Below are 10,842 nucleotides of genomic sequence, written 5' to 3' on the forward strand. Positions count from 1 at the left end.
CTGGAGCGGTCCACGGAATGCTCGGCGACGCAATATATTTGGAAGCCCTTCTTTTCTTTATTTTTTAACCCATTCTGACCTGAGATCAGATTCTAAAAAATGTCAGTCGTTCTTCGATTTTTCAAAAATAGCAGACCTACAAGCTCGTATCGCGCCACTCGGTGGCGCGATATGAGCTTGTAGATCTGCTATTTTTAAATAGCTAAAGCATGACGTGATGCTGACACCAAAATGGGTGCCCGTTCAGAATGGGTTAAAGAGAGAAAAGAACACGTGCACAACAAGGAAAAAACACAAGGAAAAAAGACAAAGGAAATGGAGAAAAAGCGTTCGAGGTCAAGGGTACTAGAGCTGTAGCTGGATCAGTGCAATGGACTTCTACAAAAGCCCTTTTTTTGCATATATATATATATATATCTTTTTTTAACTAAATTGTGCATAATATAATCTATTAATTAATACCTCAAACTTTAAACGTGTGGGCGGCTACTTTTTCTGAAAAATCGACATTTTTTTTTACAGTTCATCGCGTCCGTAAGCATAAATGTGGTAAAAGCGTCTGGTGCGCAGCGCGGGTGCTAGCGGTAGGATTCCATTAGTCAGCTGTAGGTGATCCCACATGCCTGAACCTTCTAAAGTAGGACTCCACACTCATTACCAGTAATGGCTTCAGCCGGCCCTGACCCAACAAAGAGAGAGAGAGAGAGAGAAGGACTCTGCTGCCTGCACGTGTAGCGCAGAATACATTCTGGAGTTTTTGCACTAAAAGGCTCCACATAACATAATATCCATGTTAAGGAGCATGTCAACAGATACTTGTGTGTGACGGATAGCTCCGTGGTCGGAAGTGGAGTTTATTATATGGGGAACTAAATATCTAACAACACGATAAACATTTTTTTTAAAGAACTTCCGCGACTCGGCGTGGGATCAGGGTGGTCGTGGTACGCTGCAGTCAACCAGTTCTCGTTGCTTGCACGATTGTGAAGTTAGGACCGATCTCCGGTCATTTGCAGGGTCATGTCTGACGATACCGATTCTGACCGATTCCGATATTATACAGAGGACCACAATGGAAACAAGCCTAGGCTAGGGCATTCACTTCTAGTCATTTTTACTAGTTGACTAGTTGCCTAGTTTAGTCGACTAGTTGTTTAACCCATTCTGACCTGAGATCAGATTCATAACGAGGTTTCCACTGGACACACACTGGTCTGACGAACCCATTCTGACCTGAGATCAGATTCTAAAAATGTCAGTCGCTCTTCGATTTTTCAAAAATAGCAGACCTACAAGCTCGTATCGCGCCACTCGGTGGCGCGATATGAGCTTGTAGATCTGCTATTTTTCAATAGCTAAAGCATGACATGATGCCGACACCAAAATGGGTGCCCGTTCAGAATCTACTAAGATAGCACAGGAAAAACTAAAAGTGTCGCAGCAACAGATCATAGAAGCTGTTCCTGAATCTGTTGGTCTTGATCACTCTGTACCGTCTGCCTGATGGCAACAGTTCATTCAGATGGCAACAGTTAATAAAGTATTCAATCAATGAATATACTCTTTTTGTGTCCATTTTCTCTACTGAATGACTACTGAATGAGATGAGTACACAAATTAAATGTAGAGCTTTTGCCATCGACGGTCACATTATTATTGCATCATCAATATCGGTGACAATAATCGGCATTATTTTGAGACCGGTCCGATACCGATATGGTAGTTTATATATCGGTATACGCTACCGTTTATATCATGCATCTCTGACCTGAGATCAGATTCTAAAAATGTCTTCTACATCCTGACAGTTTTCATTCTGACCTGAGATCAGATTCTAAAAATGTCGTATACATCCTGACAGTTTTCATTCTGACCCGAGATGTCAAAAAATGTCTTCTATGTCAGTCGCTCTTCGATTTTTCAAAAATAGCAGACCTACAAGCTCGTAGCTTGTAGATCTGCTATTTTTCAATAGCTAACACCAAAATGGGTTCCCGTTCAGAATGGGTTAAATATAGTCAAATAGACAAAGTGACGTCCCACAAAGCCAGTGGTGGGAAAGTTACTCACATGTTTTACTCAACTAAAAGTATCGATACTGCAATGTAGAGAAATACTCCAGTAAAAGCCCGGAATTCAGAATGCACTTGAGTAAATGTACAAAAGTATTGGCATCAAAATGTACATTAAAGTACCAAAAGTAAAAGTGCTCATTATGCAGAATGTCTATACTGTATGTACAATCAATGTATGAAAATCTTTTGAGCACAGGATACCATTGATGTGGTTGACCATCATCATTTCAAGTGTTTTCCATGACAGCATTTAATCTTACTACTTGTTGGGCGGGAACCCCTTTTGGCGTTTTAAACATTGTTATAACTTATGATTTAGGATATTGAAAAATAGCAGATTTACAAGCTCATAGCACGCCACCGAGTGGCCCGCTACGAGCTTGTAGGTCTGCTATTTCTGAAAAATCGTGAAAATATTTATTTCAGAAAACTGGAGGATTTAGAATATTTCTTTTTAGTTTTGAGGTCAGGCCTAAATGGGCTGATGTAGCCTAGTGTCACTGAGCAGTATGGGTGGAAGGGATTGAGGCTTCTTTTTTTTTTGTCCGTCTTATTTGCTCTTTCCTTTTTGTTTTTCATAAAAGAAAAAGATAACACAAATAGCAGACCAGAGTCTTGCTCAAGGACATTTCGACACCAACTATGGGGTGAATCATTATCAAACACTAGATTTACAAGAGGCAAAATGTGTTAAGGCCTATTCATAGTCTGGATTTTCGGTGGTAAGGTGACCACCGCTCCGGTGGTGAGCTGACCACCGGAGTTGAAATAACGTTGAGCGGTGGTGAGTAAAAACAGAGAGAAGGGCTGGAGCGGTGGCGGTGGTTTGCTCTTCACCGCGGCTCGTGACGTCATGTTGTAGTTCGGTGGTCACCCCACCACCGTAAATCCAGACTATGTATGAGCCTTTACTGATGCACCCAGATCCATCTTCTGATGACATGCCTTTGTGGCGTAGAATGGAGACGTTTGGTCAAATTTACCAGATAATTGCAACTGGATGGTCTTGAACGAGGAACCATTTCACCATCATTTCCTTGAAAATTGGATCGATGATAAACTACGGGCAGTTTGCTTCTCCGATCTGTCGGCTGTGGTTCCTGTGTAATATGTACTCTCTTGTAACGCTTGTGCCGCGTAGAGGAAAAGCTCTAGAATATCGATTTGTTTAGCCTTCAACGGCACTTACAGAATGCATTCCAGTTGAGTGCATGAGTTTGTGAATAGGCGACACATTTGACCACCGTCATTGGATCTTTTATATACCTACGTGGCTGCCAATCTCGGGTCAAGGACTCAAGGACTGTCTGTCTGCAATTGTGTATAAGTTGACAGCCAACGGTGACGCTTTTAGAATCCCAGCCCTGTCGGAGTCCCTGGAGACTATTGAAGATATGCGATATGCGATATGAGATACATGAGAGAACTAGAAAGGTGCACTCAGTATAGAGCACACATCTCCACCAGGAGGCATGCCCTAATAATAATATTAATAATAGTGACAACTAGAAAAAGTGCTGTGCAGGAGGATGCTAAACGCACACCAGTTTGTTTGTTTGTTTATTTTCACATACAAAAATATTTCGGAAATGATACACAAGGTCAATAAAAATGTGAAGGAGAAAGCCTAAAAACCCTCCAGGGGCGTGCAAGTGGCTTCTCCAGTCATGTTTATACATTACATTCATAGTTGTTTTAGTCTTAGTAGTTGTGCCAGCTCTGAGCTCACGGCAGAAACATCTAAAGAGGTATGTCTTACAAAGACAAAAGGGTGGCAGCACACACTGATAGCCAAAGTGCTGATTATTTATTAGGATGCAGAGTAAAAACCAACGTTTCGGCAGTACAACTGCTATAGCGTCTTGACTGTATTACTTTGTATAGGAGAGACAGAGTTTCATTGCCAGTCAAAGCAAAGACTGGAGGATGGCACGTCCTTGCCGGACATGCTTGCAGAGACTCTTGGGTAATGAAGTTTGTGTCCAAAGTGGCCACTGACACCCCCTATACATACAGTGGTGTTGCTTTAATGCCACAGGGAAAGCTTCACTTTACTTCCCACAGAAGAGCAGTCATTAAGGGCTTGACACATTGACGGGACCGGGATTCGAACCCGGGACCTCCTGCTTGCCAGGCAGCCTCTAATACCCATTCAGCTGCCTATTCTTATCAACACAATATAAACAATGTGTTTTGCAGCCTCATGGTGGCGCTATAACTGGCAGATGTGGAGGGATGCCGGGAAAAATGTTTTTCCATGGCTTCTAGGGAGTGCGCATATAAAGTTACACATCGATGCAGTTATAGGTAAAAACAGGAATTGGCCTGTTATAGCGTGTTATACAGTATGTGAGGCTGATTTGGGAAAAAACAAGTGGCATGTCGTCCTCGGCCTAGTGGAAATGTGCGTGTATAATTTCACGGAAATTGCACACCGTGTTTGTATAAATTGTGGAATTTTGTGGTCGAAACGGACCAATCATGTGAATTTGGAAGCCAATTTTAGCCAATCAGGATGGAATATGGGAAACGTGTTGATCACATGACTATGGAGATAGCGTATACCGAATTGTGTGATGTATGGATAAAATGTGTACGAGTAATGTACAGAAATGTGTTTTGCTAAAATCGGCCTCATGGTGGCGCTATAACAGGCCGTTGTGGAATTTTTGGGGCAGAGCTTCATCGTTGGCATCCAGGGATTGTATGTTTGGCATGGATCAGGCCAACGGTGTCGGAGATTAGCTGGTAACAGACAGACGATCGACGCACAAGTACATTGTGAGCTTGTAGATCTGCTATTTTTGTATCCATTTTTAAACTTGTGAAATAGGACATTCAGCATAAAAAGTACTTTATACTTCTGGTATTTTAAGTGCATTTTGATGCCAATACTTGTACTTTTACTCAAGTAACAGAGTATTACCACCACTACAGTACTTTTTTTCCGCCAGTGAATAATTCACAGTATAGTTCTGAATGCTGAGCAGCATAAACAGCCGGCAGTTATTCTCGGTGGACTTGGAACAATAAGCGTGATAATAAGTGCTTGTAATCAGTGCTCTTCAACTCAGTAAAGTGTAAACACTCACTAGTCTCAAAGTGGAATTGGCACTGAGGCGGCTATAATAATTCAATAATCTGGGTAACCACTTTTGCTCTTTAAAATGTTGATGCATTGCAAGAAAAGACCTATTCCTTATCCGCGTTAAGTCAAATAACGGTACTAAATAATTATCAGACTGGAATGAATGAACCCATTAAGATCTGAGCATGATTCTACAAAATGTCTTCTGAATCCTAAAGAGTTTTCAGAAAAACCCTATGTTGCTTATACAGTATATCAGTGGTGCTCAAACTTGTCATTGACTTGGTGTCAAGGACCCCTACAATTCTATGTATTTTGGACCGGACCCCCCCCCCCCCCCCCCCCCCCCTATCTCAAAATATTTATATATTATATTTCTGGGACAACCAGAAGCAAAGATTTCAGTTAGAAATGTGTCGCTTAAAGACAGATCTACAAGCTCATAGCGCGACATTAAAGGTATATTCAGTGATTTCACTTAATTCAAATATCACTTATTTTTTTGTTCTGTTGTGATAATCCTCCCTACTATAGAGTGTGCTGGCCATATAAGGAGTTCCTCCCTGTCCCCAGTTAACCCCTGGGGGTCAAAAAACCTTAGGTTTCGTTTTTGACTCTCTATCCTGATTGGACGAAAGGCTGGGTCCCACAGCCAAAAACGAAACCTAAGGTTTTTTGAGTGAAATCACTGAATATACCTTTAAGTGACACGCAATGAGCATGCATATCTGCAATTTTTTAATAGTCAAAGTATATGAAATGACACAATTTGGTGCAGGCGACTTCAAAACAACTGCAACATGTGGTTTTCTACAGCATATACTGAATTCTATTTCTGTTTCTGTTCTCTAAACAGCCATCAGCTCATCCAGATCCACCTCGGCTCTCTCGGACTCCAAACTATAGCTGTAGTATTGCTTATACTGCAGCTCTCCAAGGTCACTCAGTCTTTGTGACTTTTGATTCCTTTCAAATGCTGAAAAGGTGTGTTCGTTCGCATGCAGCCGTTTTCTGTAAATTGTATGGGGTGTGTCGCGTGTAGTCGTGGATAGAAAGTATAGCCTGCACAATGCATCGTATTTCTGTTGTCGCCGCGCGCCAATAATTTCCACAACATGCACCGCAAAGACCTGTCATCACGTGTCATAAGTAATAGGCAACATTCTTTTTTTTTCCTCTCATCATTTTTATCCCACGATTTTGCAACCCTTTTTTCACCCAGGAATCAATTATCTAATGTAATCCTGGGCGCTACACTTCCTTTGCCAACCTGGGGGGGGGGGGCAGGGCAGTGGACTGACCTCATGCTTCCTTCTATGCATGAGGAGTCCAAGCTGCTTCTTTTCACCTGACAGGGGGGGAGTTTCCCCGGCCGGACGTAGTGCGTGGAAGGAACACGTTATTCCGACCAGTTCCTTTCCCCTCCATCAGGCTGGCCAGGGGGAGGTAGTTTAGAGACCAGGATTACTGCATGTTTTTTGTGGGGGTGCCTACCCTGGGGGACACGGGGAGAGCTCCACATGGGGGGGCCCTTTCGCCAACCCCGCCTCGGGTATGGGCACTGATGACGCGGAGGAGAGAGCACGCCCACAGTGCCCACAGCGTCCCACAGTGCCTCCCTTCACGCGCATGTGTACACGGTTTTTAGTGGCTCATAACGGTATAAAAGTATGATGTCCGGAGCACAATAATACATTAATTCGAGCTGCCGATAAACAAAACAATGATCCGGTTGCTACAGTATAGCTGCGTGAGCCTTTTACTTTCGGTTTTCGACATGACAACAAGAGCTCTCCTTCTCTGCTTATTTGTTCCGGTATACTTTTGACATATACCGCCCCCTATCGCCCTTGACTACAAAAATCACACCTGTGTGAACTGAGTGTTGCAATTCCCCCCCCCCCCCCCCCCCCCCCACATCTCTCTCTCTCTCTCTCTCTCTCTCTCTAGCAGGCACAGCAATACCCCTCTCTGTTTCTGGCGCCCCCTACTGGTATTATTAAGTCACATACTCGTGCTCATGACAACATGATACAGGTACACGGACATTGCTGGTTGTAGGAGTGGTTGCACCACTCAACAAAAAGAAAAACGCTCTGACACTGAGGTGTATTTAGGTAGGCAAAACTCTAAATCTGTGTCAGGTTCAGATCACATTGCACCGTGTGTATTTTTGGAACAATTGCTCCTTTTTCAAAAGCCTGACAATTCTCTCTCTCTCTCTCTCTCTCTCTCTCTCACTCTCTCTCTCTCTGGATTATGATGCTGCATGCATCTCAGTCTTTTGTTCTCGGAAGAATTTAGATTTGCCCGTAAGTGGACGAAGACACAGATCAAAGCAAGTGGTCGAAGTTAAACACACTCAGCAGTGGCAGCGATGCCATTTGCATACAGCATGTTTGACTCATAATGTATTCCTCTCCCTCGGCGGACAGAGCCTTCCATTCTGCTCTTCCCCACTTTTATTTTTTTATCAGAGAATAATGCTTTAAAGCAAGGTCATGTTCATCCTGCAGCCTCAATAGGCCCCCATTAAATATTCATTCACTCTGATGATGTGTCTTCTTTGGGTATGCGTGTTAACCCATTCTGACCCGAGATCAGATTCATACGAGGTTTCCACTGGACGCACACTGGTCTGACGAACCCATTCTGACCTGAGATCAGTTTCTAAAAATGTCAGTCTTTCTTCGACTTTTCAAAAATAGCAGACCTACAAGCTCGTATCGCGCCACTCGGTGGCGCGATATGAGCTTGTAGATCTGCTATTTTTCAATAGGTAAAGCACGACATGATGCCAACACCAAAATGGGTTCCCGCCCAGAATGTGTTAAGAGACAAAAGCTTTTCATTATACAAGCTTGGACCTTTTCAAAGACATGAGGCGTCATTAGAATACAGTTATAAAGATTTACATCAACAAACATCAACAAAGATGTTTGTAAAAAAAAAAAATTGTTTTACTTTGGCTACGAGTAGAGTTTTTGTCCTTGGGTACTAAATAAACAAAGGCAATTGAATCATTGTAGCATTAAAAAAAAAGCTGCGTCTATGTGAGAGGGTGCTGTGAGTGCGTGCGAGCTCACGTGCCCGTGCGTGCATGTGCCTTTTTAGTGACTCAAGTACAATAGCCTGGAAGATAACAGAGTAGTTACTCCAGTAGGTATGTAGACTACTTGAGTTCGGGTTTTTTTTTTTGCCGTCTGTATATGTTTAGCGCCCCTTAAAGGGATGGGACCGTTAACACCGGGTAACCGTTTAACCGGAATGTGTGTCACTAACCATTTATAGGACTAAATGACTGAAATGTACTGAAATTAAGTCAAATAAAAATAAATCAAACATTACCAGAATATTAATAGAATAAATCACTTAAATATAACCTATAATTGTTCCTCATACAATATTGTACAATAACTAATAAAGAAAATCACATTTGAAGAGGAGAAAGCGACCTTACAAATGAGCTATATAGACTGATGTACTGTACATGTTTTAAGCCCCATTTGAACGGATACTAGAACACTCGCCCGAAAACACGGGTGACCCCAGCCGTACAGCCGGCCGAAACTGGTATTCCTAAACGTAACCTAAACGTAACCAGGGGAATGGTTACCATTTGAACTGTAAGACTGCAACTTTATCACCCACAGTCCAAATGTTAAATGTTTACCAAAGAATATCCAAATGCACATCCCTATATTGTGTTTATTCTGCTTTAGGACATTATAACGGCGATACTAGGGGTGCACGATTACGCAATTATGACCAACATCCGATCTCTGATTATTTGCAGGGTCATATCGTCCGATTCCGATATTATACAGAGGACCACAATGCACAATGGAAACAAGCCTATAGGGGCTTGGCCCAAAGCCTGTTAATAAAGTATTCAATTAATCAATTAATTCATTGATGCATTTTTACATTTTAATTTTTTTTTAATGTTTTGCTGGTGATAACCAATGAAATAATCTGTATTATTTTGAGACCATTACGATACCGATATGGCATTTATATGGGAGATTCTGATTATGCTAGCGATTATATCGTGCATATACCAGTGCGATACCAATACTTGATGCAGAATCACATCAAAATAATGCATTGTCTCATTGAGGGGGACCTTTTGAAGGTGCTCAAACATATCAAGTAACAGCCAGTGATCTGCGTCTTCTACTCTACAAGCAATACTACTTTAGTGAACTACTAATCTGCAAGAAGCACATTTATCTAGCCAGATGTCAAGAATGAATCAGAATCATCTTTATTGTCACATCACAGGTGCATGGGTGAAATTCGTTTTGTTTTTGTTTTTTTGGAAACAAAGAACGGGAAGAAGATGTGGAGATCAAGGCAAGGAATAAAATGTACGCACATGCGCGCACACACACACACACACACACACACACACACACACACACACACACACTTAGTCACTACCAGGGGGGCAGTCAGACAGATATTTTGTGAAGCCACAAGGAAATCGGGATTTCCTGAAAGTTCATATAATGGCCTGTTGTGGCACTGTCACTGGACCCAAAAAAACCCATAGCCCCATAGAGGTCCATGTATTTGGGCCCAACTTCACCTAGACTGTATTACCTTAATAAACATGGTCATGAATACTTTTTGCTTCCAGTCACTACTTTAAAGTCTCATTTCTAATGTCATAATATTCTTTTTGGAAAATTATGGTCCCATTTATTTAAAAAAAATACCATAAAGTCGCGCATGTTCTGAGGGGCGTGGCTACCGTTACAGTCTATGAACGGGATCCCCCACCCACTCGAGTCAAAATAAAAACCAACGAAGAAGAAGGGGGGGAAGTCCCGCCTCGTTGTCTGGGCCAGCCAATGGGCCAGCTGGGCCCAAACGGATCTAGAAAGATGGCGACTTACAATTCAAGGACTGACAGGCTTCATTTTACGTTCATGTTAGACCCGGGGAACGCTTTGTCCATATTTTATGGTCTATGGTCACTACTCACACAAGTACAAGCAGTGGAGTGCTATAGTAATGAATTCAAACCAGACTTCTTATGATATTAATCAATATCTGATGAAGAAGGTATAGTGCACGCTAGGGATGCCACCGAATAATCGATTTTCCGATTAATAGTTGCAGTCTCCGAAATCGATTTTAACATTTCATAATCGAAAATCGAAAAATAATATTGGCTAATAAGTAAGGCTGCATGATATATCGAACATGTACCTTCATCAGAGTGGAGAATATAAGTATAAATCAAGTTGAGCAAAGCCACTCTTCTCTGCCCCTCTCTCTAACAGACACAGTTAACGATTGCTTGTTAAGTGCCTGCCAGACAGACAATCAGATGAAATGAAGGCAGGTGTAGAGTAGAGTGTAGACTAGTCAGTGAACTGAACATGTTCTCTTTATATCAAGTATACTTCATACCAGCCCCTTATGAAACTACTTCTCCCCAAATCCAAATGGATTTCATTTTCCATCCTGAATGGCACTGAGAAGATCTCCACAAAGGTTTACTCATCAAAACTGATTATAAAACTGTAACCATCAAAGCATGCACTCAACATATAATGGTTATGTGACCATGGCATGTGCAAAATATAAAATCTCAAGTTTTATCTGATATTGATTAAAAAAAATAAAAAATTTAACTTTTTTTTTGTTGGGGGAGGGGGGGGGGGGGTC

Source organism: Protomyctophum parallelum (genome assembly GCF_964188405.1).
Source record: "Protomyctophum parallelum genome assembly, chromosome: 20".
Taxonomy (NCBI): domain Eukaryota; kingdom Metazoa; phylum Chordata; class Actinopteri; order Myctophiformes; family Myctophidae; genus Protomyctophum; species Protomyctophum parallelum.